The sequence below is a fragment of the Oncorhynchus mykiss genome, unplaced genomic scaffold (assembly GCF_013265735.2).
Source record: "Oncorhynchus mykiss isolate Arlee unplaced genomic scaffold, USDA_OmykA_1.1 un_scaffold_503, whole genome shotgun sequence".
NCBI classification, from domain to species: domain Eukaryota; kingdom Metazoa; phylum Chordata; class Actinopteri; order Salmoniformes; family Salmonidae; genus Oncorhynchus; species Oncorhynchus mykiss.
In genome coordinates, this window is record NW_023493950.1 from 56,902 (window position 1) to 83,072 (window position 26,171).

The following is a 26,171-nucleotide window of genomic DNA, read 5'->3' on the forward strand; positions in this document are numbered from 1 at the left end:
AGCGAGGGCACATATTTCAACCTTGTGGGAAAAAACGGACAAAGAGTTGAAATTCCACAAGGCAGTGACAAAAAGCTTACAGCACCTGGTATTCCCAGGCGGTCTCCCATCCAAGTACTAACCAGGCCCGACCCTGCTTAGCTTCCGAGATCAGGCGAGATCAGGCGTACTCAGGCCGGTGTGGCCGTAAGCGAGAAACAATCTCTTGCTGCACTATGTAAAGTCAAAGTGAGCCTGATTAACAGCTGTTGCATTTTCACCATTTAGATAAGCATCTTTGTGTCACTCAAAAAGTGGAAGAAATTGCATATACTGTAGCCATAATTTGTAGCACAGATTGTTGGATGAAATACAAACTAACCTTGCTTACTTATTTCAAAGCGAGGGCACATATTTCAACCTTGTGGGAAAAAACGGACAAAGAGTTGAAATTCCACAAGGCAGTGACAAAAAGCTTACAGCACCTGGTATTCCCAGGCGGTCTCCCATCCAAGTACTAACCAGGCCCGACCCTGCTTAGCTTCCGAGATCAGGCGAGATCAGGCGTACTCAGGCCGGTGTGGCCGTAAGCGAGAAACAATCTCTTGCTGCACTATGTAAAGTCAAAGTGAGCCTGATTAACAGCTGTTGCATTTTCACCATTTAGATAAGCATCTTTGTGTCACTCAAAAAGTGGAAGAAATTGCATATACTGTAGCCATAATTTGTAGCACAGATTGTTGGATGAAATACAAACTAACCTTGCTTACTTATTTCAAAGCGAGGGCACATATTTCAACCTTGTGGGAAAAAACGGACAAAGAGTTGAAATTCCACAAGGCAGTGACAAAAAGCTTACAGCACCTGGTATTCCCAGGCGGTCTCCCATCCAAGTACTAACCAGGCCCGACCCTGCTTAGCTTCCGAGATCAGGCGAGATCAGGCGTACTCAGGCCGGTGTGGCCGTAAGCGAGAAACAATCTCTTGCTGCACTATGTAAAGTCAAAGTGAGCCTGATTAACAGCTGTTGCATTTTCACCATTTAGATAAGCATCTTTGTGTCACTCAAAAAGTGGAAGAAATTGCATATACTGTAGCCATAATTTGTAGCACAGATTGTTGGATGAAATACAAACTAACCTTGCTTACTTATTTCAAAGCGAGGGCACATATTTCAACCTTGTGGGAAAAAACGGACAAAGAGTTGAAATTCCACAAGGCAGTGACAAAAAGCTTACAGCACCTGGTATTCCCAGGCGGTCTCCCATCCAAGTACTAACCAGGCCCGACCCTGCTTAGCTTCCGAGATCAGGCGAGATCAGGCGTACTCAGGCCGGTGTGGCCGTAAGCGAGAAACAATCTCTTGCTGCACTATGTAAAGTCAAAGTGAGCCTGATTAACAGCTGTTGCATTTTCACCATTTAGATAAGCATCTTTGTGTCACTCAAAAAGTGGAAGAAATTGCATATACTGTAGCCATAATTTGTAGCACAGATTGTTGGATGAAATACAAACTAACCTTGCTTACTTATTTCAAAGCGAGGGCACATATTTCAACCTTGTGGGAAAAAACGGACAAAGAGTTGAAATTCCACAAGGCAGTGACAAAAAGCTTACAGCACCTGGTATTCCCAGGCGGTCTCCCATCCAAGTACTAACCAGGCCCGACCCTGCTTAGCTTCCGAGATCAGGCGAGATCAGGCGTACTCAGGCCGGTGTGGCCGTAAGCGAGAAACAATCTCTTGCTGCACTATGTAAAGTCAAAGTGAGCCTGATTAACAGCTGTTGCATTTTCACCATTTAGATAAGCATCTTTGTGTCACTCAAAAAGTGGAAGAAATTGCATATACTGTAGCCATAATTTGTAGCACAGATTGTTGGATGAAATACAAACTAACCTTGCTTACTTATTTCAAAGCGAGGGCACATATTTCAACCTTGTGGGAAAAAACGGACAAAGAGTTGAAATTCCACAAGGCAGTGACAAAAAGCTTACAGCACCTGGTATTCCCAGGCGGTCTCCCATCCAAGTACTAACCAGGCCCGACCCTGCTTAGCTTCCGAGATCAGGCGAGATCAGGCGTACTCAGGCCGGTGTGGCCGTAAGCGAGAAACAATCTCTTGCTGCACTATGTAAAGTCAAAGTGAGCCTGATTAACAGCTGTTGCATTTTCACCATTTAGATAAGCATCTTTGTGTCACTCAAAAAGTGGAAGAAATTGCATATACTGTAGCCATAATTTGTAGCACAGATTGTTGGATGAAATACAAACTAACCTTGCTTACTTATTTCAAAGCGAGGGCACATATTTCAACCTTGTGGGAAAAAACGGACAAAGAGTTGAAATTCCACAAGGCAGTGACAAAAAGCTTACAGCACCTGGTATTCCCAGGCGGTCTCCCATCCAAGTACTAACCAGGCCCGACCCTGCTTAGCTTCCGAGATCAGGCGAGATCAGGCGTACTCAGGCCGGTGTGGCCGTAAGCGAGAAACAATCTCTTGCTGCACTATGTAAAGTCAAAGTGAGCCTGATTAACAGCTGTTGCATTTTCACCATTTAGATAAGCATCTTTGTGTCACTCAAAAAGTGGAAGAAATTGCATATACTGTAGCCATAATTTGTAGCACAGATTGTTGGATGAAATACAAACTAACCTTGCTTACTTATTTCAAAGCGAGGGCACATATTTCAACCTTGTGGGAAAAAACGGACAAAGAGTTGAAATTCCACAAGGCAGTGACAAAAAGCTTACAGCACCTGGTATTCCCAGGCGGTCTCCCATCCAAGTACTAACCAGGCCCGACCCTGCTTAGCTTCCGAGATCAGGCGAGATCAGGCGTACTCAGGCCGGTGTGGCCGTAAGCGAGAAACAATCTCTTGCTGCACTATGTAAAGTCAAAGTGAGCCTGATTAACAGCTGTTGCATTTTCACCATTTAGATAAGCATCTTTGTGTCACTCAAAAAGTGGAAGAAATTGCATATACTGTAGCCATAATTTGTAGCACAGATTGTTGGATGAAATACAAACTAACCTTGCTTACTTATTTCAAAGCGAGGGCACATATTTCAACCTTGTGGGAAAAAACGGACAAAGAGTTGAAATTCCACAAGGCAGTGACAAAAAGCTTACAGCACCTGGTATTCCCAGGCGGTCTCCCATCCAAGTACTAACCAGGCCCGACCCTGCTTAGCTTCCGAGATCAGGCGAGATCAGGCGTACTCAGGCCGGTGTGGCCGTAAGCGAGAAACAATCTCTTGCTGCACTATGTAAAGTCAAAGTGAGCCTGATTAACAGCTGTTGCATTTTCACCATTTAGATAAGCATCTTTGTGTCACTCAAAAAGTGGAAGAAATTGCATATACTGTAGCCATAATTTGTAGCACAGATTGTTGGATGAAATACAAACTAACCTTGCTTACTTATTTCAAAGCGAGGGCACATATTTCAACCTTGTGGGAAAAAACGGACAAAGAGTTGAAATTCCACAAGGCAGTGACAAAAAGCTTACAGCACCTGGTATTCCCAGGCGGTCTCCCATCCAAGTACTAACCAGGCCCGACCCTGCTTAGCTTCCGAGATCAGGCGAGATCAGGCGTACTCAGGCCGGTGTGGCCGTAAGCGAGAAACAATCTCTTGCTGCACTATGTAAAGTCAAAGTGAGCCTGATTAACAGCTGTTGCATTTTCACCATTTAGATAAGCATCTTTGTGTCACTCAAAAAGTGGAAGAAATTGCATATACTGTAGCCATAATTTGTAGCACAGATTGTTGGATGAAATACAAACTAACCTTGCTTACTTATTTCAAAGCGAGGGCACATATTTCAACCTTGTGGGAAAAAACGGACAAAGAGTTGAAATTCCACAAGGCAGTGACAAAAAGCTTACAGCACCTGGTATTCCCAGGCGGTCTCCCATCCAAGTACTAACCAGGCCCGACCCTGCTTAGCTTCCGAGATCAGGCGAGATCGGCGTACTCAGGCCGGTGTGGCCGTAAGCGAGAAACAATCTCTTGCTGCACTATGTAAAGTCAAAGTGAGCCTGATTAACAGCTGTTGCATTTTCACCATTTAGATAAGCATCTTTGTGTCACTCAAAAAGTGGAAGAAATTGCATATACTGTAGCCATAATTTGTAGCACAGATTGTTGGATGAAATACAAACTAACCTTGCTTACTTATTTCAAAGCGAGGGCACATATTTCAACCTTGTGGGAAAAAACGGACAAAGAGTTGAAATTCCACAAGGCAGTGACAAAAAGCTTACAGCACCTGGTATTCCCAGGCGGTCTCCCATCCAAGTACTAACCAGGCCCGACCCTGCTTAGCTTCCGAGATCAGGCGAGATCAGGCGTACTCAGGCCGGTGTGGCCGTAAGCGAGAAACAATCTCTTGCTGCACTATGTAAAGTCAAAGTGAGCCTGATTAACAGCTGTTGCATTTTCACCATTTAGATAAGCATCTTTGTGTCACTCAAAAAGTGGAAGAAATTGCATATACTGTAGCCATAATTTGTAGCACAGATTGTTGGATGAAATACAAACTAACCTTGCTTACTTATTTCAAAGCGAGGGCACATATTTCAACCTTGTGGGAAAAAACGGACAAAGAGTTGAAATTCCACAAGGCAGTGACAAAAAGCTTACAGCACCTGGTATTCCCAGGCGGTCTCCCATCCAAGTACTAACCAGGCCCGACCCTGCTTAGCTTCCGAGATCAGGCGAGATCAGGCGTACTCAGGCCGGTGTGGCCGTAAGCGAGAAACAATCTCTTGCTGCACTATGTAAAGTCAAAGTGAGCCTGATTAACAGCTGTTGCATTTTCACCATTTAGATAAGCATCTTTGTGTCACTCAAAAAGTGGAAGAAATTGCATATACTGTAGCCATAATTTGTAGCACAGATTGTTGGATGAAATACAAACTAACCTTGCTTACTTATTTCAAAGCGAGGGCACATATTTCAACCTTGTGGGAAAAAACGGACAAAGAGTTGAAATTCCACAAGGCAGTGACAAAAAGCTTACAGCACCTGGTATTCCCAGGCGGTCTCCCATCCAAGTACTAACCAGGCCCGACCCTGCTTAGCTTCCGAGATCAGGCGAGATCGGCGTACTCAGGCCGGTGTGGCCGTAAGCGAGAAACAATCTCTTGCTGCACTATGTAAAGTCAAAGTGAGCCTGATTAACAGCTGTTGCATTTTCACCATTTAGATAAGCATCTTTGTGTCACTCAAAAAGTGGAAGAAATTGCATATACTGTAGCCATAATTTGTAGCACAGATTGTTGGATGAAATACAAACTAACCTTGCTTACTTATTTCAAAGCGAGGGCACATATTTCAACCTTGTGGGAAAAAACGGACAAAGAGTTGAAATTCCACAAGGCAGTGACAAAAAGCTTACAGCACCTGGTATTCCCAGGCGGTCTCCCATCCAAGTACTAACCAGGCCCGACCCTGCTTAGCTTCCGAGATCAGGCGAGATCAGGCGTACTCAGGCCGGTGTGGCCGTAAGCGAGAAACAATCTCTTGCTGCACTATGTAAAGTCAAAGTGAGCCTGATTAACAGCTGTTGCATTTTCACCATTTAGATAAGCATCTTTGTGTCACTCAAAAAGTGGAAGAAATTGCATATACTGTAGCCATAATTTGTAGCACAGATTGTTGGATGAAATACAAACTAACCTTGCTTACTTATTTCAAAGCGAGGGCACATATTTCAACCTTGTGGGAAAAAACGGACAAAGAGTTGAAATTCCACAAGGCAGTGACAAAAAGCTTACAGCACCTGGTATTCCCAGGCGGTCTCCCATCCAAGTACTAACCAGGCCCGACCCTGCTTAGCTTCCGAGATCAGGCGAGATCAGGCGTACTCAGGCCGGTGTGGCCGTAAGCGAGAAACAATCTCTTGCTGCACTATGTAAAGTCAAAGTGAGCCTGATTAACAGCTGTTGCATTTTCACCATTTAGATAAGCATCTTTGTGTCACTCAAAAAGTGGAAGAAATTGCATATACTGTAGCCATAATTTGTAGCACAGATTGTTGGATGAAATACAAACTAACCTTGCTTACTTATTTCAAAGCGAGGGCACATATTTCAACCTTGTGGGAAAAAACGGACAAAGAGTTGAAATTCCACAAGGCAGTGACAAAAAGCTTACAGCACCTGGTATTCCCAGGCGGTCTCCCATCCAAGTACTAACCAGGCCCGACCCTGCTTAGCTTCCGAGATCAGGCGAGATCAGGCGTACTCAGGCCGGTGTGGCCGTAAGCGAGAAACAATCTCTTGCTGCACTATGTAAAGTCAAAGTGAGCCTGATTAACAGCTGTTGCATTTTCACCATTTAGATAAGCATCTTTGTGTCACTCAAAAAGTGGAAGAAATTGCATATACTGTAGCCATAATTTGTAGCACAGATTGTTGGATGAAATACAAACTAACCTTGCTTACTTATTTCAAAGCGAGGGCACATATTTCAACCTTGTGGGAAAAAACGGACAAAGAGTTGAAATTCCACAAGGCAGTGACAAAAAGCTTACAGCACCTGGTATTCCCAGGCGGTCTCCCATCCAAGTACTAACCAGGCCCGACCCTGCTTAGCTTCCGAGATCAGGCGAGATCAGGCGTACTCAGGCCGGTGTGGCCGTAAGCGAGAAACAATCTCTTGCTGCACTATGTAAAGTCAAAGTGAGCCTGATTAACAGCTGTTGCATTTTCACCATTTAGATAAGCATCTTTGTGTCACTCAAAAAGTGGAAGAAATTGCATATACTGTAGCCATAATTTGTAGCACAGATTGTTGGATGAAATACAAACTAACCTTGCTTACTTATTTCAAAGCGAGGGCACATATTTCAACCTTGTGGGAAAAAACGGACAAAGAGTTGAAATTCCACAAGGCAGTGACAAAAAGCTTACAGCACCTGGTATTCCCAGGCGGTCTCCCATCCAAGTACTAACCAGGCCCGACCCTGCTTAGCTTCCGAGATCAGGCGAGATCAGGCGTACTCAGGCCGGTGTGGCCGTAAGCGAGAAACAATCTCTTGCTGCACTATGTAAAGTCAAAGTGAGCCTGATTAACAGCTGTTGCATTTTCACCATTTAGATAAGCATCTTTGTGTCACTCAAAAAGTGGAAGAAATTGCATATACTGTAGCCATAATTTGTAGCACAGATTGTTGGATGAAATACAAACTAACCTTGCTTACTTATTTCAAAGCGAGGGCACATATTTCAACCTTGTGGGAAAAAACGGACAAAGAGTTGAAATTCCACAAGGCAGTGACAAAAAGCTTACAGCACCTGGTATTCCCAGGCGGTCTCCCATCCAAGTACTAACCAGGCCCGACCCTGCTTAGCTTCCGAGATCAGGCGAGATCAGGCGTACTCAGGCCGGTGTGGCCGTAAGCGAGAAACAATCTCTTGCTGCACTATGTAAAGTCAAAGTGAGCCTGATTAACAGCTGTTGCATTTTCACCATTTAGATAAGCATCTTTGTGTCACTCAAAAAGTGGAAGAACATTGCATATACTGTAGCCATAATTTGTAGCACAGATGTTGATGAAATACAAACTAACTTGCTTACTTATTTCAAAGCGAGGGCACATAATTTCAACCTTGTGGAAAAAACGGACAAAGAGTTGAAATTCCACAAGGCAAGTGACAAAAAGCTTACAGCACCTGGTATTCCCAGGCGGTCTCCCATCCAAGTACTAACCAGGCCCGACCCTGCTTAGCTTCCGAGATCAGGCGGAGATCGGGCGTACTTCAGGCCGGTGTGGCCGTAAGCGAGAAACAATCTCTTGCTGCACTATGTAAGTCAAAGTGAGCCTGATTAACAGCTGTCTGCATTTTCACCATTTAGATAAGCATCTTTGTGTCACTCAAAAAGTGGAAGAAATTGCATATACTGTAGCCATAATTTGTAGCACAGATTGTTGGATGAAATACAAACTAACCTTGCTTACTTATTTCAAAGCGAGGGCACCATATTTCAACCTTGTGGGAAAAAACGGGACAAAGAGTTGAAATTCCACAAGGCAGTGACAAAAAGCTTACAGCACCTGGTATTCCCAGGCTGGTCTCCCATCCAAGTACTAACCAGGCCCGACCCTGCTTAGCTTCCGAGATCAGGCGAGATCGGGCGTACTCAGGCGGTGTGGCCGTAAGCGAGAAACAATCTCTTGCTGCACTATGTAAAGTCAAAGTGAGCCTGATTAACAGCTGTTGCATTTTCACCATTTAGATAAGCATCTTTGTGTCACTCAAAAGTGGAAGAAATTGCATATACTGTAGCCATAATTTGTAGCACAGATTGTTGGATGAAATACAAACTAACCTTGCTTACTTATTTCAAAGCGAGGGCACATATTTCAACCTTGTGGGAAAAAACGGACAAAGAGTTGAAATTCCACAAGGCAGTGACAAAAGCTTACAGCACCTGGTATTCCCAGGCGGTCTCCCATCCAAGTACTAACCAGGCCCGACCCTGCTTAGCTTCCGAGATCAGGCGAGATCGGGCGTACTCAGGCCGGTGTGTGGCCGTAAGCGAGAAACAATCTCTTTGCTGCACTATGTAAAGTCAAAGTGAGCCTGATTAACAGCTGTTGCATTTTCACCATCTTAGATAAGCATCTTTGTGTCACTCAAAAGTGGAAGAAATTGCATATACTGTAGCCATAATTTGTAGCACAGATTGTTGGATGAAATACAAACTAACCTTGCTTACTTATTTCAAAGCGAGGGCACATATTTCAACCTTGTGGGAAAAAACGGACAAAGAGTTGAAATTCCACAAGGCAGTGACAAAAAGCTACAGCACCTGGTATTCCCATGCGGTCTCCCATCCAAGTACTAACCAGGCCCGACCCTGCTTAGCTTCCGAGATCAGGCGAGATCAGGGCGTACTCAGGCCGGTGTGGCCGTAAGCGAGAAACAATCTCTTGCTGCACTATGTGAAGTCAAAGTGAGCCTGATTAAACAGCTGTTGCATTTTCACCATTTAGATAAGCATCTTTGTGTCACTCAAAAAGTGGAAGAAATTGCATATACTGTAGCCATAATTTGTAGCACAGATTGTTGGATGAAATACAAACTAACCTTGCTTACTTATTTCAAGCTGAGGGCACATATTTCAACCTTGTGGGAAAAAACGGACAAAGAGTTGAAATTCCACAAGGCAGTGACAAAAAGCTTACAGCACCTGGTATTCCCAGGCGGTCTCCCATCCAAGTACTAACCAGGCCCGACCCTGCTTAGCTTCCGAGATCAGGCGAGATCGGGCGTACTCAGGCCGGTGTGGCCGTAAGCGAGAAACAATCTCTTGCTGCACTATGTAAAGTCAAAGTGAGCCTGATTAACAGCTGTTGCATTTTCACCATTTAGATAAGCATCTTTGTGTCACTCAAAAAGTGGAAGAAATTGCATATACTGTAGCCATAATTGTAGCACAGATTGTTGGATGAAATACAAACTAACCTTGCTTACTTATTTCAAAGCGAGGGCACATATTTCAACCTTGTGGGAAAAAAAACGGACAAAGAGTTGAAATTCCACAAGGCAGAGTGACAAAAAGCTTACAGCACCTGGTATTCCCAGGCGGTCTCCCATCCAAGTACTAACCAGGCCCGACCCCTGCTTAGCTTCCGAGATCAGGCGAGATCAGGCGTACTCAGGCCGGTGTGGCCGTAAGCGAGAAACAATCTCTTGCTGCACTATGTAAAGTCAAAGTGAGCCTGATTAACAGCTGTTGCATTTTCACCATTTAGATAAGCATCTTTGTGTCACTCAAAAAGTGGAAGAAATTGCATATACTGTAGCCATAATTTGTAGCACAGATTGTGGATGAAATACAAACTAACCTTGCTTACTTATTTCAAAGCGAGGGCACATATTTCAACCTTGTGGGAAAAAACGGACAAAGAGTTGAAATTCCACAAGGCAGTGACAAAAAGCTTACAGCACCTGGTATTCCCAGGCGGTCTCCCATCCAAGTACTAACCAGGCCCGACCCTGCTTAGCTTCCGAGATCAGGCGAGATCAGGGCGTACTCAGGCCGGTGTGGCCGTAAGCGAGAAACAATCTCTTGCTGCACTATGTAAAGTCAAAGTGAGCCTGATTAACAGCTGTTGCATTTTCACCATTTAGATAAGCATCTTGTGTCACTCAAAAAGTGGAAGAAATTGCATATACTGTAGCCATAATTTGTAGCACAGATTGTTGGATGAAATACAAACTAACCTTGCTTACTTATTTCAAAGCGAGGGCACATATTTCAACCTTGTGGGAAAAAAACGGACAAAGAGTTGAAATTCCACAAGGCAGTGACAAAAAGCTTACAGCACCTGGTATTCCCAGGCGGTCTCCCATCCAAGTACTAACCAGGCCCGACCCTGCTTAGCTTCCGAGATCAGGCGAGATCAGGGCGTACTCAGGCCGGTGTGGCCGTAAGCGAGAAACAATCTCTTGCTGCACTATGTAAAGTCAAAGTGAGCCTGATTAACAGCTGTTGCATTTTCACCATTTAGATAAGCATCTTTGTGTCACTCAAAAAGTGGAAGAAATTGCATATACTGTAGCCATAATTTGTAGCACAGATTGTTGGATGAAATACAAACTAACCTTGCTTACTTATTTCAAAGCGAGGGCACATATTTCAACCTTGTGGGAAAAAACGGACAAAGAGTTGAAATTCCACAAGGCAGTGACAAAAAGCTTACAGCACCTGGTATTCCCAGGCGGTCTCCCATCCAAGTACTAACCAGGCCCGACCCTGCTTAGCTTCCGAGATCAGGCGAGATCAGGCGTACTCAGGCCGGTGTGGCCGTAAGCGAGAAACAATCTCTTGCTGCACTATGTAAAGTCAAAGTGAGCCTGATTAACAGCTGTTGCATTTTCACCATTTAGATAAGCATCTTTGTGTCACTCAAAAAGTGGAAGAAATTGCATATACTGTAGCCATAATTTGTAGCACAGATTGTTGGATGAAATACAAACTAACCTTGCTTACTTATTTCAAAGCGAGGGCACATATTTCAACCTTGTGGGAAAAAACGGACAAAGAGTTGAAATTCCACAAGGCAGTGACAAAAAGCTTACAGCACCTGGTATTCCCAGGCGGTCTCCCATCCAAGTACTAACCAGGCCCGACCCTGCTTAGCTTCCGAGATCAGGCGAGATCGGGCGTACTCAGGCCGGTGTGGCCGTAAGCGAGAAACAATCTCTTGCTGCACTATGTAAAGTCAAAGTGAGCCTGATTAACAGCTGTTGCATTTTCACCATTTAGATAAGCATCTTTGTGTCACTCAAAAGTGGAAGAAATTGCATATACTGTAGCCATAATTTGTAGCACAGATTGTTGGATGAAATACAAACTAACCTTGCTTACTTATTTCAAAGCGAGGGCACATATTTCAACCTTGTGGGAAAAAACGGACAAAGAGTTGAAATTCCACAAGGCAGTGACAAAAAGCTTACAGCACCTGGTATTCCCAGGCGGTCTCCCATCCAAGTACTAACCAGGCCCGACCCTGCTTAGCTTCCGAGATCAGGCGAGATCGGGCGTACTCAGGCCGGTGTGGCCGTAAGCGAGAAACAATCTCTTGCTGCACTATGTAAAGTCAAAGTGAGCCTGATTAACAGCTGTTGCATTTTCACCATTTAGATAAGCATCTTTGTGTCACTCAAAAAGTGGAAGAAATTGCATATACTGTAGCCATAATTTGTAGCACAGATTGTTGGATGAAATACAAACTAACCTTGCTTACTTATTTCAAAGCGAGGGCACATATTTCAACCTTGTGGGAAAAAACGGACAAAGAGTTGAAATTCCACAAGGCAGTGACAAAAAGCTTACAGCACCTGGTATTCCCAGGCGGTCTCCCATCCAAGTACTAACCAGGCCCGACCCTGCTTAGCTTCCGAGATCAGGCGAGATCGGGCGTACTCAGGCCGGTGTGGCCGTAAGCGAGAAACAATCTCTTGCTGCACTATGTAAAGTCAAAGTGAGCCTGATTAACAGCTGTTGCATTTTCACCATTTAGATAAGCATCTTTGTGTCACTCAAAAAGTGGAAGAAATTGCATATACTGTAGCCATAATTTGTAGCACAGATTGTTGGATGAAATACAAACTAACCTTGCTTACTTATTTCAAAGCGAGGGCACATATTTCAACCTTGTGGGAAAAAACGGACAAAGAGTTGAAATTCCACAAGGCAGTGACAAAAAGCTTACAGCACCTGGTATTCCCAGGCGGTCTCCCATCCAAGTACTAACCAGGCCCGACCCTGCTTAGCTTCCGAGATCAGGCGAGATCGGGCGTACTCAGGCCGGTGTGGCCGTAAGCGAGAAACAATCTCTTGCTGCACTATGTAAAGTCAAAGTGAGCCTGATTAACAGCTGTTGCATTTTCACCATTTAGATAAGCATCTTTGTGTCACTCAAAAGTGGAAGAAATTGCATATACTGTAGCCATAATTTGTAGCACAGATTGTTGGATGAAATACAAACTAACCTTGCTTACTTATTTCAAAGCGAGGGCACATATTTCAACCTTGTGGGAAAAAAACGGACAAAGAGTTGAAATTCCACAAGGCAGTGACAAAAAGCTTACAGCACCTGGTATTCCCAGGCGGTCTCCCATCCAAGTACTAACCAGGCCCGACCCTGCTTAGCTTCCGAGATCAGGCGAGATCAGGGCGTACTCAGGCCGGTGTGGCCGTAAGCGAGAAACAATCTCTTGCTGCACTATGTAAAGTCAAAGTGAGCCTGATTAACAGCTGTTGCATTTTCACCATTTAGATAAGCATCTTTGTGTCACTCAAAAAGTGGAAGAAATTGCATATACTGTAGCCATAATTTGTAGCACAGATTGTTGGATGAAATACAAACTAACCTTGCTTACTTATTTCAAAGCGAGGGCACATATTTCAACCTTGTGGGAAAAAAACGGACAAAGAGTTGAAATTCCACAAGGCAGTGACAAAAAGCTTACAGCACCTGGTATTCCCAGGCGGTCTCCCATCCAAGTACTAACCAGGCCCGACCCTGCTTAGCTTCCGAGATCAGGCGAGATCAGGCGTACTCAGGCCGGTGTGGCCGTAAGCGAGAAACAATCTCTTGCTGCACTATGTAAAGTCAAAGTGAGCCTGATTAACAGCTGTTGCATTTTCACCATTTAGATAAGCATCTTTGTGTCACTCAAAAAGTGGAAGAAATTGCATATACTGTAGCCATAATTTGTAGCACAGATTGTTGGATGAAATACAAACTAACCTTGCTTACTTATTTCAAAGCGAGGGCACATATTTCAACCTTGTGGGAAAAAACGGACAAAGAGTTGAAATTCCACAAGGCAGTGACAAAAAGCTTACAGCACCTGGTATTCCCAGGCGGTCTCCCATCCAAGTACTAACCAGGCCCGACCCTGCTTAGCTTCCGAGATCAGGCGAGATCAGGCGTACTCAGGCCGGTGTGGCCGTAAGCGAGAAACAATCTCTTGCTGCACTATGTAAAGTCAAAGTGAGCCTGATTAACAGCTGTTGCATTTTCACCATTTAGATAAGCATCTTTGTGTCACTCAAAAAGTGGAAGAAATTGCATATACTGTAGCCATAATTTGTAGCACAGATTGTTGGATGAAATACAAACTAACCTTGCTTACTTATTTCAAAGCGAGGGCACATATTTCAACCTTGTGGGAAAAAACGGACAAAGAGTTGAAATTCCACAAGGCAGTGACAAAAAGCTTACAGCACCTGGTATTCCCAGGCGGTCTCCCATCCAAGTACTAACCAGGCCCGACCCTGCTTAGCTTCCGAGATCAGGCGAGATCAGGGCGTACTCAGGCCGGTGTGGCCGTAAGCGAGAAACAATCTCTTGCTGCACTATGTAAAGTCAAAGTGAGCCTGATTAACAGCTGTTGCATTTTCACCATTTAGATAAGCATCTTTGTGTCACTCAAAAAGTGGAAGAAATTGCATATACTGTAGCCATTAATTTGTAGCACAGATTGTTGGATGAAATACAAACTAACCTTGCTTACTTATTTCAAAGCGAGGGCACATATTTCAACCTTGTGGGAAAAAACGGACAAAGAGTTGAAATTCCACAAGGCAGTGACAAAAAGCTTACAGCACCTGGTATTCCCAGGCGGTCTCCCATCCAAGTACTAACCAGGCCCGACCCTGCTTAGCTTCCGAGATCAGGCGAGATCAGGCGTACTCAGGCCGGTGTGGCCGTAAGCGAGAAACAATCTCTTGCTGCACTATGTAAAGTCAAAGTGAGCCTGATTAACAGCTGTTGCATTTTCACCATTTAGATAAGCATCTTTGTGTCACTCAAAAAGTGGAAGAAATTGCATATACTGTAGCCATAATTTGTAGCACAGATTGTTGGATGAAATACAAACTAACCTTGCTTACTTATTTCAAAGCGAGGGCACATATTTCAACCTTGTGGAAAAAACGGACAAAGAGTTGAAATTCCACAAGGCAGTGACAAAAAGCTTACAGCACCTGGTATTCCCAGGCGGTCTCCCATCCAAGTACTAACCAGGCCCGACCCTGCTTAGCTTCCGAGATCAGGCGAGATCGGGCGTACTCAGGCCGGTGTGGCCGTAAGCGAGAAACAATCTCTTGCTGCACTATGTAAAGTCAAAGTGAGCCTGATTAACAGCTGTTGCATTTTCACCATTTAGATAAGCATCTTTGTGTCACTCAAAAAGTGGAAGAAATTGCATATACTGTAGCCATAATTTGTAGCACAGATTGTTGGATGAAATACAAACTAACCTTGCTTACTTATTTCAAAGCGAGGGCACATATTTCAACCTTGTGGGAAAAAACGGACAAAGAGTTGAAATTCCACAAGGCAGTGACAAAAGCTTACAGCACCTGGTATTCCCAGGCGGTCTCCCATCCAAGTACTAACCAGGCCCGACCCTGCTTAGCTTCCGAGATCAGGCGAGATCAGGCGTACTCAGGCCGGTGTGGCCGTAAGCGAGAAACAATCTCTTGCTGCACTATGTAAAGTCAAAGTGAGCCTGATTAACAGCTGTTGCATTTTCACCATTTAGATAAGCATCTTTGTGTCACTCAAAAAGTGGAATTGAATTGCATATACTGTAGCCATAATTTGTAGCACAGATTGTTGGATGAAATACAAACTAACCTTGCTTACTTATTTCAAAGCGAGGGCACATATTTCAACCTTGTGGGAAAAAACGGACAAAGAGTTGAAATTCCACAAGGCAGTGACAAAAAAGCTTACAGCACCTGGTATTCCCAGGCGGTCTCCCATCCAAGTACTAACCAGGCCCGACCCTGCTTAGCTTCCGAGATCAGGCGAGATCAGGCGTACTCAGGCCGGTGTGGCCGTAGCGAGAAACTCTCTTGGCTGCACTATGTAAAGTCAAAGTGAGGCCTGATTAACAGCTGTGCAATTTTCCACCATTTAGATAAGCATCTTTGTGTCACTCAAAAAGTGAAGAAATTGCATATACTGTAGCCATAATTTGTAGCACAGATTGTGGATGAAATACAAACTAACCTTGCTTACTTATTTCAAGCGAGGGACATATTTCAACCCTTGTGGGAAAAAACGGACAAAAGAGTTGAAATTCCAAGCCTGGTATTCCACAAGCTTTCTCACCCTTTTCCCAGGGGTTCCGTCATCTCTTCCTGTCCCCAGCTTCTCTCTCTTCCGATCAGGCGAGATCTCGTACTCAGCCGGTGTGGCCGTAAGCGAGAAAATCTCTTGCTGCACTATGTAAAGTCAAAGTGAGCCTGATTTCAGCTGTTGCATTTTCACCATTTAGATCCATCTTTGTGTCTCTCAAAAAAAGAATTTGCATATCTGTAGCCATAATTTTAGCACATTTTGTACACACTTTGCTTACTTTTTCTCCAAGCTCCTTCTTTTATTTCAAATTGTCACAAATTTCAACCAAAGGGAAAGAAATTCCACAAGGCAGTGACAAAAGCTTACAGCACCTGTATTCCCAGGCGGTCTCCCATCCAAGTACTACCAGGCCCGACCCTGCTTAGCTTCCGAGATCAGGCGAGATCAGGCGTACTCAGGCCGGTGTGGCCGTAAGCGAGAAACAATCTCTTGCTGCACTATGTAAAGTCAAAGTGAGCCTGATTAACAGCTGTTGCATTTTCACCATTTAGATAAGCATCTTTGTGTCACTCAAAAAGTGGAAGAAATTGCATATACTGTAGCCATAATTTGTAGCACAGATTGTTGGATGAAATACAAACTAACCTTGCTTACTTATTTCAAAGCGAGGGCACATATTTCAACCTTGTGGGAAAAAACGGACAAAGAGTTGAAATTCCACAAGGCAGTGACAAAAAGCTTACAGCACCTGGTATTCCCAGGCGGTCTCCCATCCAAGTACTAACCAGGCCCGACCCTGCTTAGCTTCCGAGATCAGGCGAGATCAGGCGTACTCAGGCCGGTGTGGCCGTAAGCGAGAAACAATCTCTTGCTGCACTATGTAAAGTCAAAGTGAGCCTGATTAACAGCTGTTGCATTTTCACCATTTAGATAAGCATCTTTGTGTCACTCAAAAAGTGGAAGAAATTGCATATACTGTAGCCATAATTTGTAGCACAGATTGTTGGATGAAATACAAACTAACCTTGCTTACTTATTTCAAAGCGAGGGCACATATTTCAACCTTGTGGGAAAAAACGGACAAAGAGTTGAAATTCCACAAGGCAGTGACAAAAAGCTTACAGCACCTGGTATTCCCAGGCGGTCTCCCATCCAAGTACTAACCAGGCCCGACCCTGCTTAGCTTCCGAGATCAGGCGAGATCAGGCGTACTCAGGCCGGTGTGGCCGTAAGCGAGAAACAATCTCTTGCTGCACTATGTAAAGTCAAAGTGAGCCTGATTAACAGCTGTTGCATTTTCACCATTTAGATAAGCATCTTTGTGTCACTCAAAAAGTGGAAGAAATTGCATATACTGTAGCCATAATTTGTAGCACAGATTGTTGGATGAAATACAAACTAACCTTGCTTACTTATTTCAAAGCGAGGGCACATATTTCAACCTTGTGGGAAAAAAACGGACAAAGAGTTGAAATTCCACAAGGCAGTGACAAAAAGCTTACAGCACCTGGTATTCCCAGGCGGTCTCCCATCCAAGTACTAACCAGGCCCGACCCTGCTTAGCTTCCGAGATCAGGCGAGATCAGGCGTACTCAGGCCGGTGTGGCCGTAAGCGAGAAACAATCTCTTGCTGCACTATGTAAAGTCAAAGTGAGCCTGATTAACAGCTGTTGCATTTTCACCATTTAGATAAGCATCTTTGTGTCACTCAAAAAGTGGAAGAAATTGCATATACTGTAGCCATAATTTGTAGCACAGATTGTTGGATGAAATACAAACTAACCTTGCTTACTTATTTCAAAGCGAGGGCACATATTTCAACCTTGTGGGAAAAAACGGACAAAGAGTTGAAATTCCACAAGGCAGTGACAAAAAGCTTACAGCACCTGGTATTCCCAGGCGGTCTCCCATCCAAGTACTAACCAGGCCCGACCCTGCTTAGCTTCCGAGATCAGGCGAGATCAGGCGTACTCAGGCCGGTGTGGCCGTAAGCGAGAAACAATCTCTTGCTGCACTATGTAAAGTCAAAGTGAGCCTGATTAACAGCTGTTGCATTTTCACCATTTAGATAAGCATCTTTGTGTCACTCAAAAAGTGGAAGAAATTGCATATACTGTAGCCATAATTTGTAGCACAGATTGTTGGATGAAATACAAACTAACCTTGCTTACTTATTTCAAAGCGAGGGCACATATTTCAACCTTGTGGGAAAAAACGGACAAAGAGTTGAAATTCCACAAGGCAGTGACAAAAGCTTACAGCACCTGGTATTCCCAGGCGGTCTCCCATCCAAGTACTAACCAGGCCCGACCCTGCTTAGCTTCCGAGATCAGGCGAGATCAGGCGTACTCAGGCCGGTGTGGCCGTAAGCGAGAAACAATCTCTTGCTGCACTATGTAAAGTCAAAGTGAGCCTGATTAACAGCTGTTGCATTTTCACCATTTAGATAAGCATCTTTGTGTCACTCAAAAAGTGGAAGAAATTGCATATACTGTAGCCATAATTTGTAGCACAGATTGTTGGATGAAATACAAACTAACCTTGCTTACTTATTTCAAAGCGAGGGCACATATTTCAACCTTGTGGGAAAAAACGGACAAAGAGTTGAAATTCCACAAGGCAGTGACAAAAAGCTTACAGCACCTGGTATTCCCAGGCGGTCTCCCATCCAAGTACTAACCAGGCCCGACCCTGCTTAGCTTCCGAGATCAGGCGAGATCAGGCGTACTCAGGCCGGTGTGGCCGTAAGCGAGAAACAATCTCTTGCTGCACTATGTAAAGTCAAAGTGAGCCTGATTAACAGCTGTTGCATTTTCACCATTTAGATAAGCATCTTTGTGTCACTCAAAAAGTGGAAGAAATTGCATATACTGTAGCCATAATTTGTAGCACAGATTGTTGGATGAAATACAAACTAACCTTGCTTACTTATTTCAAAGCGAGGGCACATATTTCAACCTTGTGGGAAAAAAACGGACAAAGAGTTGAAATTCCACAAGGCAGTGACAAAAAGCTTACAGCACCTGGTATTCCCAGGCGGTCTCCCATCCAAGTACTAACCAGGCCCGACCCTGCTTAGCTTCCGAGATCAGGCGAGATCAGGCGTACTCAGGCCGGTGTGGCCGTAAGCGAGAAACAATCTCTTGCTGCACTATGTAAAGTCAAAGTGAGCCTGATTAACAGCTGTTGCATTTTCACCATTTAGATAAGCATCTTTGTGTCACTCAAAAAGTGGAAGAAATTGCATATACTGTAGCCATAATTTGTAGCACAGATTGTTGGATGAAATACAAACTAACCTGCTTACTTATTTCAAAGCGAGGGCACATATTTCAACCTTGTGGGAAAAAACGGACAAAGAGTTGAAATTCCACAAGGCAGTGACAAAAAGCTTACAGCACCTGGTATTCCCAGGCGGTCTCCCATCCAAGTACTAACCAGGCCCGACCCTGCTTAGCTTCCGAGATCAGGACGAGATCAGGCGTACTCAGGCCGGTGTGGCCGTAAGCGAGAAACAATCTCTTGCTGCACTATGTAAAGTCAAAGTGAGCCTGATTAACAGCTGTTGCATTTTCACCATTTAGATAAGCATCTTTGTGTCACTCAAAAAGTGGAAGAAATTGCATATACTGTAGCCATAATTTGTAGCACAGATTGTTGGATGAAATACAAACTAACCTTGCTTACTTATTTCAAAGCGAGGGCACATATTTCAACCTTGTGGGAAAAAAACGGACAAAGAGTTGAAATTCCACAAGGCAGTGACAAAAAGCTTACAGCACCTGGTATTCCCAGGCGGTCTCCCATCCAAGTACTAACCAGGCCCGACCCTGCTTAGCTTCCGAGATCAGGCGAGATCAGGCGTACTCAGGCCGGTGTGGCCGTAAGCGAGAAACAATCTCTTGCTGCACTATGTAAAGTCAAAGTGAGCCTGATTAACAGCTGTTGCATTTTCACCATTTAGATAAGCATCTTTGTGTCACTCAAAAAGTGGAAGAAATTGCATATACTGTAGCCATAATTTGTAGCACAGATTGTTGGATGAAATACAAACTAACCTTGCTTACTTATTTCAAAGCGAGGGCACATATTTCAACCTTGTGGGAAAAACGGACAAAGAGTTGAAATTCCACAAGGCAGTGACAAAAAGCTTACAGCACCTGGTATTCCCAGGCGGTCTCCCATCCAAGTACTAACCAGGCCCGACCCTGCTTAGCTTCCGAGATCAGGCGAGATCAGGCGTACTCAGGCCGGTGTGGCCGTAAGCGAGAAACAATCTCTTGCTGCACTATGTAAAGTCAAAGTGAGCCTGATTAACAGCTGTTGCATTTTCCACCATTTAGATAAGCATCTTTGTGTCACTCAAAAAGTGGAAGAAATTGCATATACTGTAGCCATAATTTGTAGCACAGATTGTTGGATGAAATACAAACTAACCTTGCTTACTTATTTCAAAGCGAGGGCACATATTTCAACCTTGTGGGAAAAAAACGGACAAAGAGTTGAAATTCCACAAGGCAGTGACAAAAAGCTTACAGCACCTGGTATTCCCAGGCGGTCCTCCCATCCAAGTACTAACCAGGCCCGACCCTGCTTAGCTTCCGAGATCAGGCGAGATCAGGGCGTACTCAGGCCGGTGTGGCCGTAAGCGAGAAACAATCTCTTGCTGCACTATGTAAAGTCAAAGTGAGCCTGATTAACAGCTGTTGCATTTTCACCATTTAGATAAGCATCTTTGTGTCACTCAAAAAGTGGAAGAAATTGCATATACTGTAGCCATAATTTGTAGCACAGATTGTTGGATGAAATACAAACTAACCTTGCTTACTTATTTCAAAGCGAGGGCACATATTTCAACCTTGTGGGAAAAAACGGACAAAGAGTTGAAATTCCACAAGGCAGTGACAAAAAGCTTACAGCACCTGGTATTCCCAGGCGGTCTCCCATCCAAGTACTAACCAGGCCCGACCCTGCTTAGCTTCCGAGATCAGGCGAGATCAGGCGTACTCAGGCCGGTGTGGCCGTAAGCGAGAAACAATCTCTTGCTGCACTATGTAAAGTCAAAGTGAGCCTGATTAACAGCTGTTGCATTTTCACCATTTAGATAAGCATCTTTGTGTCACTCAAAAAGTGGAAGAAATGCATATACTGTAGCCATAATTTGTAGCACAGATTGTTGGATGAAATACAAACTAACCTTGCTTACTTATTTCAAAGCGAGGGCACATATTTCAACCTTGTGGGAAAAAACGGACAAAGAGTTGAAATTCCACAAGGCAGTGACAAAAAGCTTACAGCACCTGGTATTCCCAGGCGGTCTCCCATCCAAGTACTAACCAGGCCCGACCCTGCTTAGCTTCCGAGATCAGGCGAGATCAGGGCGTACTCAGGCCGGTGTGGCCGTAAGCGAGAAACAATCTCTTGCTGCACTATGTAAAGTCAAAGTGAGCCTGATTAACAGCTGTTGCATTTTCACCATTTAGATAAGCATCTTTGTGTCACTCAAAAAGTGGAAGAAATTGCATATACTGTAGCCATAATTTGTAGCACAGATTGTTGGATGAAATACAAACTAACCTTGCTTACTTATTTCAAAGCGAGGGCACATATTTCAACCTTGTGGGAAAAAAACGGACAAAGAGTTGAAATTCCACAAGGCAGTGACAAAAAGCTTACAGCACCTGGTATTCCCAGGCGGTCTCCCATCCAAGTACTAACCAGGCCCGACCCTGCTTAGCTTCCGAGATCAGGCGAGATCAGGCGTACTCAGGCCGGTGTGGCCGTAAGCGAGAAACAATCTCTTGCTGCACTATGTAAAGTCAAAGTGAGCCTGATTAACAGCTGTTGCATTTTCACCATTTAGATAAGCATCTTTGTGTCACTCAAAAGTGGAAGAAATTGCATATACTGTAGCCATAATTTGTAGCACAGATTGTTGGATGAAATACAAACTAACCTTGCTTACTTATTTCAAAGCGAGGGCACATATTTCAACCTTGTGGGAAAAAAACGGACAAAGAGTTGAAATTCCACAAGGCAGTGACAAAAAGCTTACAGCACCTGGTATTCCCAGGCGGTCTCCCATCCAAGTACTAACCAGGCCCGACCCTGCTTAGCTTCCGAGATCAGGCGAGATCAGGCGTACTCAGGCCGGTGTGGCCGTAAGCGAGAAACAATCTCTTGCTGCACTATGTAAAGTCAAAGTGAGCCTGATTAACAGCTGTTGCATTTTCACCATTTAGATAAGCATCTTTGTGTCACTCAAAAAGTGGAAGAAATTGCATATACTGTAGCCATAATTTGTAGCACAGATTGTTGGATGAAATACAAACTAACCTTGCTTACTTATTTCAAAGCGAGGGCACATATTTCAACCTTGTGGGAAAAAACGGACAAAGAGTTGAAATTCCACAAGGCAGTGACAAAAAGCTTACAGCACCTGGTATTCCCAGGCGGTCTCCCATCCAAGTACTAACCAGGCCCGACCCTGCTTAGCTTCCGAGATCAGGACGAGATCAGGCGTACTCAGGCCGGTGTGGCCGTAAGCGAGAAACAATCTCTTGCTGCACTATGTAAAGTCAAAGTGAGCCTGATTAACAGCTGTTGCATTTTCACCATTTAGATAAGCATCTTTGTGTCACTCAAAAAGTGGAAGAAATTGCATATACTGTAGCCATAATTTGTAGCACAGATTGTTGGATGAAATACAAACTAACCTTGCTTACTTATTTCAAAGCGAGGGCACATATTTCAACCTTGTGGGAAAAAACGGACAAGAGTTGAAATTCCACAAGGCAGTGACAAAAAGCTTACAGCACCTGGTATTCCCAGGCGGTCTCCCATCCAAGTACTAACCAGGCCCGACCCTGCTTAGCTTCCGAGATCAGGCGAGATCAGGGCGTACTCAGGCCGGTGTGGCCGTAAGCGAGAAACAATCTCTTGCTGCACTATGTAAAGTCAAAGTGAGCCTGATTAACAGCTGTTGCATTTTCACCATTTAGATAAGCATCTTTGTGTCACTCAAAAAGTGGAAGAAATTGCATATACTGTAGCCATAATTTGTAGCACAGATTGTTGGATGAAATACAAACTAACCTTGCTTACTTATTTCAAAGCGAGGGCACATATTTCAACCTTGTGGGAAAAAACGGACAAAGAGTTGAAATTCCACAAGGCAGTGACAAAAAGCTTACAGCACCTGGTATTCCCAGGCGGTCTCCCATCCAAGTACTAACCAGGCCCGACCCTGCTTAGCTTCCGAGATCAGGCGAGATCGGGCGTACTCAGGCCGGTGTGGCCGTAAGCGAGAAACAATCTCTTGCTGCACTATGTAAAGTCAAAGTGAGCCTGATTAACAGCTGTTGCATTTTCACCATTTAGATAAGCATCTTTGTGTCACTCAAAAAGTGGAAGAAATTGCATATACTGTAGCCATAATTTGTAGCACAGATTGTTGGATGAAATACAAACTAACCTTGCTTACTTATTTCAAAGCGAGGGCACATATTTCAACCTTGTGGGAAAAAAACGGACAAAGAGTTGAAATTCCACAAGGCAGTGACAAAAAGCTTACAGCACCTGGTATTCCCAGGCGGTCTCCCATCCAAGTACTAACCAGGCCCGACCCTGCTTAGCTTCCGAGATCAGGCGAGATCGGGCGTACTCAGGCCGGTGTGGCCGTAAGCGAGAAACAATCTCTTGCTGCACTATGTAAAGTCAAAGTGAGCCTGATTAACAGCTGTTGCATTTCACCATTTAGATAAGCATCTTTGTGTCACTCAAAAAGTGGAAGAAATTGCATATACTGTAGCCATAATTTGTAGCACAGATTGTTGGATGAAATACAAACTAACCTTGCTTACTTATTTCAAAGCGAGGGCACATATTTCAACCTTGTGGGAAAAAAACGGACAAAGAGTTGAAATTCCACAAGGCAGTGACAAAAAGCTTACAGCACCTGGTATTCCCAGGCGGTCCTCCCATCCAAGTACTAACCAGGCCCGACCCTGCTTAGCTTCCGAGATCAGGCGAGATCAGGCGTACTCAGGCCGGTGTGGCCGTAAGCGAGAAACAATCTCTTGCTGCACTATGTAAAGTCAAAGTGAGCCTGATTAACAGCTGTTGCATTTTCACCATTTAGATAAGCATCTTTGTGTCACTCAAAAAGTGGAAGAAATTGCATATACTGTAGCCATAATTTGTAGCACAGATTGTTGGATGAAATACAAACTAACCTTGCTTACTTATTTCAAAGCGAGGGCACATATTTCAACCTTGTGGGAAAAAACGGACAAAGAGTTGAAATTCCACAAGGCAGTGACCAAGAAAGCTTACAGCACCTGGTATTCCCAGGCGGTCTCCCATCCAAGTACTAACCAGGCCCGACCCTGCTTAGCTTCCGAGATCAGGCGAGATCAGGCGTACTCAGGCCGGTGTGGCCGTAAGCGAGAAACATCTCTTGCTGCACTATGTAAAGTCAAAGTGAGCCTGATTAACAGCTGTTGCATTTTCACCATTTAGATAAGCATCTTTGTGTCACTCAAAAAGTGGAAGAAATTGCATATACTGTAGCCATAATTTGTAGCACAGATTGTTGGATGAAATACAAACTAACCTTGCTTACTTATTTCAAAGCGAGGGCACATATTTCAACCTTGTGGGAAAAAACGGACAAAGAGTTGAAATTCCACAAGGCAGTGACAAAAGCTTACAGCACCTGGTATTCCCAGGCGGTCTCCCATCCAAGTACTAACCAGGCCCGACCCTGCTTAGCTTCCGAGATCAGGCGAGATCAGGCGTACTCAGGCCGGTGTGGCCGTAAGCGAGAAACAATCTCTTGCTGCACTATGTAAAGTCAAAGTGAGCCTGATTAACAGCTGTTGCATTTTCACCATTTAGATAAGCATCTTTGTGTCACTCAAAAAGTGGAAGAAATTGCATATACTGTAGCCATAATTTGTAGCACAGATTGTTGGATGAAATACAAAACTAACCTTGCTTACTTATTTCAAAGCGAGGGCACATATTTCAACCTTGTGGGAAAAAACGGACAAAGAGTTGAAATTCCACAAGGCAGTGACAAAAAGCTTACAGCACCTGGTATTCCCAGGCGGTCTCCCATCCAAGTACTAACCAGGCCCGACCCTGCTTAGCTTCCGAGATCAGGACGAGATCAGGCGTACTCAGGCCGGTGTGGCCGTAAGCGAGAAACAATCTCTTGCTGCACTATGTAAAGTCAAAGTGAGCCTGATTAACAGCTGTTGCATTTTCACCATTTAGATAAGCATCTTTGTGTCACTCAAAAAGTGGAAGAAATTGCATATACTGTAGCCATAATTTGTAGCACAGATTGTTGGATGAAATACAAACTAACCTTGCTTACTTATTTCAAAGCGAGGGCACATATTTCAACCTTGTGGGAAAAAACGGACAAAGAGTTGAAATTCCACAAGGCAGTGACAAAAAGCTTACAGCACCTGGTATTCCCAGGCGGTCTCCCATCCAAGTACTAACCAGGCCCGACCCTGCTTAGCTTCCGAGATCAGGCGAGATCAGGCGTACTCAGGCCGGTGTGGCCGTAAGCGAGAAACAATCTCTTGCTGCACTATGTAAAGTCAAAGTGAGCCTGATTAACAGCTGTTGCATTTTCACCATTTAGATAAGCATCTTTGTGTCACTCAAAAAGTGGAAGAAATTGCATATACTGTAGCCATAATTTGTAGCACAGATTGTTGGATGAAATACAAACTAACCTTGCTTACTTATTTCAAAGCGAGGGCACATATTTCAACCTTGTGGGAAAAAACGGACAAAGAGTTGAAATTCCACAAGGCAGTGACAAAAAGCTTACAGCACCTGGTATTCCCAGGCGGTCTCCCATCCAAGTACTAACCAGGCCCGACCCTGCTTAGCTTCCGAGATCAGGCGAGATCGGGCGTACTCAGGCCGGTGTGGCCGTAAGCGAGAAACAATCTCTTGCTGCACTATGTAAAGTCAAAGTGAGCCTGATTAACAGCTGTTGCATTTTCCACCATTTAGATAAGCATCTTTGTGTCAACTCAAAAAGTGGAAGAAATTGCATATTACTGTAGCCATAATTTGTAGCACAGATTGTTGATGAAATACAAAACTAACCTTGCTTACTTATTTCAAAGCGAGGGCACATATTTCACACCTTGTGGGAAAAAACGGACAAAGAGTTGAAATTCCACAAGGCAGTGACAAAAAGCTTACAGCACCTGGTATTCCCAGGCGGTCTCCCATCCAAGTACTAACCAGGCCCGACCCTGCTTAGCTTCCGAGATCAGGCGAGATCAGGCGTACTCAGTGCCGGTGTGGCAGTAAGCGAGAAACAATCTCTTGCTGCACTATGTAAAGTCAAAGTGAGCCTGATTAACAGCTGTTGCATTTTCACCATTTAGATAAGCATCTTTGTGTCACTCAAAAAGGTGGAAGAAATTGCATATACTGTAGCCATAATTTGTAGCACAGATGTTGGATGAAATACAAACTAACCTTGCTTACTTATTTCAAAGCGAGGGCACATATTTCAACCTTGTGGGAAAAAAA

At 44.1% G+C, this 26,171-nt stretch overlaps 51 non-coding genes and 17 pseudogenes across 51 annotated transcripts; all 68 read right to left on the reverse strand.

Annotated features, from left to right (window-relative positions):
* Window positions 1-73: 73 nt before the first annotated feature.
* LOC118958900 lies at window positions 74-192 on the reverse strand. The gene has a single exon (XR_005047670.1). It is a non-coding gene; the product is annotated as a 5S ribosomal RNA (ribosomal RNA).
* A 260-nt stretch (window positions 193-452) lies between these two features.
* LOC118958901 lies at window positions 453-571 on the reverse strand. Its single transcript, XR_005047672.1, has one exon. It is a non-coding gene; the product is annotated as a 5S ribosomal RNA (ribosomal RNA).
* Window positions 572-831: 260 nt separating this feature from the next.
* Window positions 832-950, reverse strand: LOC118958903. The gene has a single exon (XR_005047674.1). It is a non-coding gene; the product is annotated as a 5S ribosomal RNA (ribosomal RNA).
* A 260-nt stretch (window positions 951-1,210) lies between these two features.
* Window positions 1,211-1,329, reverse strand: LOC118958904. The gene has a single exon (XR_005047675.1). It is a non-coding gene; the product is annotated as a 5S ribosomal RNA (ribosomal RNA).
* A 260-nt stretch (window positions 1,330-1,589) lies between these two features.
* LOC118958905 lies at window positions 1,590-1,708 on the reverse strand. The gene has a single exon (XR_005047676.1). It is a non-coding gene; the product is annotated as a 5S ribosomal RNA (ribosomal RNA).
* A 260-nt stretch (window positions 1,709-1,968) lies between these two features.
* LOC118958906 lies at window positions 1,969-2,087 on the reverse strand. Its single transcript, XR_005047678.1, has one exon. It is a non-coding gene; the product is annotated as a 5S ribosomal RNA (ribosomal RNA).
* A 260-nt stretch (window positions 2,088-2,347) lies between these two features.
* On the reverse strand, window positions 2,348-2,466 carry LOC118958907. Its single transcript, XR_005047679.1, has one exon. It is a non-coding gene; the product is annotated as a 5S ribosomal RNA (ribosomal RNA).
* Window positions 2,467-2,726: 260 nt separating this feature from the next.
* Window positions 2,727-2,845, reverse strand: LOC118958909. Its single transcript, XR_005047681.1, has one exon. It is a non-coding gene; the product is annotated as a 5S ribosomal RNA (ribosomal RNA).
* Window positions 2,846-3,105: 260 nt separating this feature from the next.
* Window positions 3,106-3,224, reverse strand: LOC118958910. The gene has a single exon (XR_005047682.1). It is a non-coding gene; the product is annotated as a 5S ribosomal RNA (ribosomal RNA).
* A 260-nt stretch (window positions 3,225-3,484) lies between these two features.
* On the reverse strand, window positions 3,485-3,603 carry LOC118958911. Its single transcript, XR_005047683.1, has one exon. It is a non-coding gene; the product is annotated as a 5S ribosomal RNA (ribosomal RNA).
* A 260-nt stretch (window positions 3,604-3,863) lies between these two features.
* Window positions 3,864-3,981, reverse strand: LOC118958958 (annotated as a pseudogene).
* A 260-nt stretch (window positions 3,982-4,241) lies between these two features.
* Window positions 4,242-4,360, reverse strand: LOC118958912. Its single transcript, XR_005047684.1, has one exon. It is a non-coding gene; the product is annotated as a 5S ribosomal RNA (ribosomal RNA).
* A 260-nt stretch (window positions 4,361-4,620) lies between these two features.
* LOC118958913 lies at window positions 4,621-4,739 on the reverse strand. Its single transcript, XR_005047685.1, has one exon. It is a non-coding gene; the product is annotated as a 5S ribosomal RNA (ribosomal RNA).
* Window positions 4,740-4,999: 260 nt separating this feature from the next.
* LOC118958959 lies at window positions 5,000-5,117 on the reverse strand (annotated as a pseudogene).
* Window positions 5,118-5,377: 260 nt separating this feature from the next.
* Window positions 5,378-5,496, reverse strand: LOC118958914. Its single transcript, XR_005047686.1, has one exon. It is a non-coding gene; the product is annotated as a 5S ribosomal RNA (ribosomal RNA).
* Window positions 5,497-5,756: 260 nt separating this feature from the next.
* Window positions 5,757-5,875, reverse strand: LOC118958915. Its single transcript, XR_005047687.1, has one exon. It is a non-coding gene; the product is annotated as a 5S ribosomal RNA (ribosomal RNA).
* A 260-nt stretch (window positions 5,876-6,135) lies between these two features.
* Window positions 6,136-6,254, reverse strand: LOC118958917. Its single transcript, XR_005047688.1, has one exon. It is a non-coding gene; the product is annotated as a 5S ribosomal RNA (ribosomal RNA).
* Window positions 6,255-6,514: 260 nt separating this feature from the next.
* On the reverse strand, window positions 6,515-6,633 carry LOC118958918. Its single transcript, XR_005047689.1, has one exon. It is a non-coding gene; the product is annotated as a 5S ribosomal RNA (ribosomal RNA).
* Window positions 6,634-6,893: 260 nt separating this feature from the next.
* On the reverse strand, window positions 6,894-7,012 carry LOC118958919. The gene has a single exon (XR_005047690.1). It is a non-coding gene; the product is annotated as a 5S ribosomal RNA (ribosomal RNA).
* Window positions 7,013-7,272: 260 nt separating this feature from the next.
* On the reverse strand, window positions 7,273-7,391 carry LOC118958921. Its single transcript, XR_005047692.1, has one exon. It is a non-coding gene; the product is annotated as a 5S ribosomal RNA (ribosomal RNA).
* A 259-nt stretch (window positions 7,392-7,650) lies between these two features.
* On the reverse strand, window positions 7,651-7,771 carry LOC118958948. The gene has a single exon (XR_005047720.1). It is a non-coding gene; the product is annotated as a 5S ribosomal RNA (ribosomal RNA).
* A 262-nt stretch (window positions 7,772-8,033) lies between these two features.
* On the reverse strand, window positions 8,034-8,152 carry LOC118958965 (annotated as a pseudogene).
* A 258-nt stretch (window positions 8,153-8,410) lies between these two features.
* On the reverse strand, window positions 8,411-8,531 carry LOC118958957 (annotated as a pseudogene).
* Window positions 8,532-8,791: 260 nt separating this feature from the next.
* On the reverse strand, window positions 8,792-8,911 carry LOC118958970 (annotated as a pseudogene).
* Window positions 8,912-9,172: 261 nt separating this feature from the next.
* On the reverse strand, window positions 9,173-9,291 carry LOC118958841. Its single transcript, XR_005047610.1, has one exon. It is a non-coding gene; the product is annotated as a 5S ribosomal RNA (ribosomal RNA).
* A 263-nt stretch (window positions 9,292-9,554) lies between these two features.
* Window positions 9,555-9,674, reverse strand: LOC118958961 (annotated as a pseudogene).
* A 259-nt stretch (window positions 9,675-9,933) lies between these two features.
* LOC118958950 lies at window positions 9,934-10,053 on the reverse strand (annotated as a pseudogene).
* A 260-nt stretch (window positions 10,054-10,313) lies between these two features.
* Window positions 10,314-10,433, reverse strand: LOC118958951 (annotated as a pseudogene).
* Window positions 10,434-10,693: 260 nt separating this feature from the next.
* LOC118958922 lies at window positions 10,694-10,812 on the reverse strand. The gene has a single exon (XR_005047694.1). It is a non-coding gene; the product is annotated as a 5S ribosomal RNA (ribosomal RNA).
* Window positions 10,813-11,072: 260 nt separating this feature from the next.
* Window positions 11,073-11,191, reverse strand: LOC118958852. Its single transcript, XR_005047621.1, has one exon. It is a non-coding gene; the product is annotated as a 5S ribosomal RNA (ribosomal RNA).
* Window positions 11,192-11,450: 259 nt separating this feature from the next.
* Window positions 11,451-11,569, reverse strand: LOC118958863. Its single transcript, XR_005047632.1, has one exon. It is a non-coding gene; the product is annotated as a 5S ribosomal RNA (ribosomal RNA).
* A 260-nt stretch (window positions 11,570-11,829) lies between these two features.
* On the reverse strand, window positions 11,830-11,948 carry LOC118958874. The gene has a single exon (XR_005047643.1). It is a non-coding gene; the product is annotated as a 5S ribosomal RNA (ribosomal RNA).
* Window positions 11,949-12,208: 260 nt separating this feature from the next.
* On the reverse strand, window positions 12,209-12,327 carry LOC118958885. The gene has a single exon (XR_005047654.1). It is a non-coding gene; the product is annotated as a 5S ribosomal RNA (ribosomal RNA).
* A 260-nt stretch (window positions 12,328-12,587) lies between these two features.
* On the reverse strand, window positions 12,588-12,707 carry LOC118958952 (annotated as a pseudogene).
* A 261-nt stretch (window positions 12,708-12,968) lies between these two features.
* LOC118958923 lies at window positions 12,969-13,087 on the reverse strand. The gene has a single exon (XR_005047695.1). It is a non-coding gene; the product is annotated as a 5S ribosomal RNA (ribosomal RNA).
* Window positions 13,088-13,347: 260 nt separating this feature from the next.
* On the reverse strand, window positions 13,348-13,466 carry LOC118958924. Its single transcript, XR_005047696.1, has one exon. It is a non-coding gene; the product is annotated as a 5S ribosomal RNA (ribosomal RNA).
* Window positions 13,467-13,726: 260 nt separating this feature from the next.
* On the reverse strand, window positions 13,727-13,846 carry LOC118958954 (annotated as a pseudogene).
* A 261-nt stretch (window positions 13,847-14,107) lies between these two features.
* On the reverse strand, window positions 14,108-14,226 carry LOC118958925. The gene has a single exon (XR_005047697.1). It is a non-coding gene; the product is annotated as a 5S ribosomal RNA (ribosomal RNA).
* Window positions 14,227-14,485: 259 nt separating this feature from the next.
* LOC118958896 lies at window positions 14,486-14,604 on the reverse strand. Its single transcript, XR_005047666.1, has one exon. It is a non-coding gene; the product is annotated as a 5S ribosomal RNA (ribosomal RNA).
* A 259-nt stretch (window positions 14,605-14,863) lies between these two features.
* On the reverse strand, window positions 14,864-14,982 carry LOC118958926. The gene has a single exon (XR_005047698.1). It is a non-coding gene; the product is annotated as a 5S ribosomal RNA (ribosomal RNA).
* Window positions 14,983-15,244: 262 nt separating this feature from the next.
* LOC118958967 lies at window positions 15,245-15,362 on the reverse strand (annotated as a pseudogene).
* Window positions 15,363-15,961: 599 nt separating this feature from the next.
* Window positions 15,962-16,078, reverse strand: LOC118958966 (annotated as a pseudogene).
* Window positions 16,079-16,338: 260 nt separating this feature from the next.
* LOC118958927 lies at window positions 16,339-16,457 on the reverse strand. Its single transcript, XR_005047699.1, has one exon. It is a non-coding gene; the product is annotated as a 5S ribosomal RNA (ribosomal RNA).
* A 260-nt stretch (window positions 16,458-16,717) lies between these two features.
* On the reverse strand, window positions 16,718-16,836 carry LOC118958928. The gene has a single exon (XR_005047700.1). It is a non-coding gene; the product is annotated as a 5S ribosomal RNA (ribosomal RNA).
* A 261-nt stretch (window positions 16,837-17,097) lies between these two features.
* LOC118958929 lies at window positions 17,098-17,216 on the reverse strand. Its single transcript, XR_005047701.1, has one exon. It is a non-coding gene; the product is annotated as a 5S ribosomal RNA (ribosomal RNA).
* A 260-nt stretch (window positions 17,217-17,476) lies between these two features.
* On the reverse strand, window positions 17,477-17,595 carry LOC118958930. Its single transcript, XR_005047702.1, has one exon. It is a non-coding gene; the product is annotated as a 5S ribosomal RNA (ribosomal RNA).
* A 259-nt stretch (window positions 17,596-17,854) lies between these two features.
* On the reverse strand, window positions 17,855-17,973 carry LOC118958932. Its single transcript, XR_005047704.1, has one exon. It is a non-coding gene; the product is annotated as a 5S ribosomal RNA (ribosomal RNA).
* Window positions 17,974-18,233: 260 nt separating this feature from the next.
* Window positions 18,234-18,352, reverse strand: LOC118958933. Its single transcript, XR_005047705.1, has one exon. It is a non-coding gene; the product is annotated as a 5S ribosomal RNA (ribosomal RNA).
* Window positions 18,353-18,613: 261 nt separating this feature from the next.
* Window positions 18,614-18,732, reverse strand: LOC118958934. The gene has a single exon (XR_005047706.1). It is a non-coding gene; the product is annotated as a 5S ribosomal RNA (ribosomal RNA).
* Window positions 18,733-18,991: 259 nt separating this feature from the next.
* On the reverse strand, window positions 18,992-19,111 carry LOC118958797. Its single transcript, XR_005047566.1, has one exon. It is a non-coding gene; the product is annotated as a 5S ribosomal RNA (ribosomal RNA).
* A 261-nt stretch (window positions 19,112-19,372) lies between these two features.
* On the reverse strand, window positions 19,373-19,491 carry LOC118958935. Its single transcript, XR_005047707.1, has one exon. It is a non-coding gene; the product is annotated as a 5S ribosomal RNA (ribosomal RNA).
* A 259-nt stretch (window positions 19,492-19,750) lies between these two features.
* Window positions 19,751-19,869, reverse strand: LOC118958936. The gene has a single exon (XR_005047708.1). It is a non-coding gene; the product is annotated as a 5S ribosomal RNA (ribosomal RNA).
* Window positions 19,870-20,131: 262 nt separating this feature from the next.
* On the reverse strand, window positions 20,132-20,252 carry LOC118958968 (annotated as a pseudogene).
* A 260-nt stretch (window positions 20,253-20,512) lies between these two features.
* Window positions 20,513-20,631, reverse strand: LOC118958937. Its single transcript, XR_005047709.1, has one exon. It is a non-coding gene; the product is annotated as a 5S ribosomal RNA (ribosomal RNA).
* A 259-nt stretch (window positions 20,632-20,890) lies between these two features.
* LOC118958955 lies at window positions 20,891-21,010 on the reverse strand (annotated as a pseudogene).
* Window positions 21,011-21,271: 261 nt separating this feature from the next.
* Window positions 21,272-21,390, reverse strand: LOC118958938. The gene has a single exon (XR_005047710.1). It is a non-coding gene; the product is annotated as a 5S ribosomal RNA (ribosomal RNA).
* A 260-nt stretch (window positions 21,391-21,650) lies between these two features.
* LOC118958939 lies at window positions 21,651-21,769 on the reverse strand. The gene has a single exon (XR_005047711.1). It is a non-coding gene; the product is annotated as a 5S ribosomal RNA (ribosomal RNA).
* A 260-nt stretch (window positions 21,770-22,029) lies between these two features.
* Window positions 22,030-22,149, reverse strand: LOC118958808. Its single transcript, XR_005047577.1, has one exon. It is a non-coding gene; the product is annotated as a 5S ribosomal RNA (ribosomal RNA).
* A 259-nt stretch (window positions 22,150-22,408) lies between these two features.
* Window positions 22,409-22,528, reverse strand: LOC118958956 (annotated as a pseudogene).
* Window positions 22,529-22,788: 260 nt separating this feature from the next.
* LOC118958908 lies at window positions 22,789-22,907 on the reverse strand. The gene has a single exon (XR_005047680.1). It is a non-coding gene; the product is annotated as a 5S ribosomal RNA (ribosomal RNA).
* A 261-nt stretch (window positions 22,908-23,168) lies between these two features.
* LOC118958920 lies at window positions 23,169-23,287 on the reverse strand. Its single transcript, XR_005047691.1, has one exon. It is a non-coding gene; the product is annotated as a 5S ribosomal RNA (ribosomal RNA).
* Window positions 23,288-23,547: 260 nt separating this feature from the next.
* LOC118958962 lies at window positions 23,548-23,667 on the reverse strand (annotated as a pseudogene).
* A 262-nt stretch (window positions 23,668-23,929) lies between these two features.
* On the reverse strand, window positions 23,930-24,048 carry LOC118958940. Its single transcript, XR_005047712.1, has one exon. It is a non-coding gene; the product is annotated as a 5S ribosomal RNA (ribosomal RNA).
* A 258-nt stretch (window positions 24,049-24,306) lies between these two features.
* On the reverse strand, window positions 24,307-24,425 carry LOC118958941. The gene has a single exon (XR_005047713.1). It is a non-coding gene; the product is annotated as a 5S ribosomal RNA (ribosomal RNA).
* Window positions 24,426-24,686: 261 nt separating this feature from the next.
* LOC118958819 lies at window positions 24,687-24,806 on the reverse strand. Its single transcript, XR_005047588.1, has one exon. It is a non-coding gene; the product is annotated as a 5S ribosomal RNA (ribosomal RNA).
* A 260-nt stretch (window positions 24,807-25,066) lies between these two features.
* Window positions 25,067-25,185, reverse strand: LOC118958943. The gene has a single exon (XR_005047715.1). It is a non-coding gene; the product is annotated as a 5S ribosomal RNA (ribosomal RNA).
* A 260-nt stretch (window positions 25,186-25,445) lies between these two features.
* LOC118958931 lies at window positions 25,446-25,564 on the reverse strand. Its single transcript, XR_005047703.1, has one exon. It is a non-coding gene; the product is annotated as a 5S ribosomal RNA (ribosomal RNA).
* A 264-nt stretch (window positions 25,565-25,828) lies between these two features.
* Window positions 25,829-25,948, reverse strand: LOC118958963 (annotated as a pseudogene).
* Window positions 25,949-26,171: the final 223 nt, after the last annotated feature.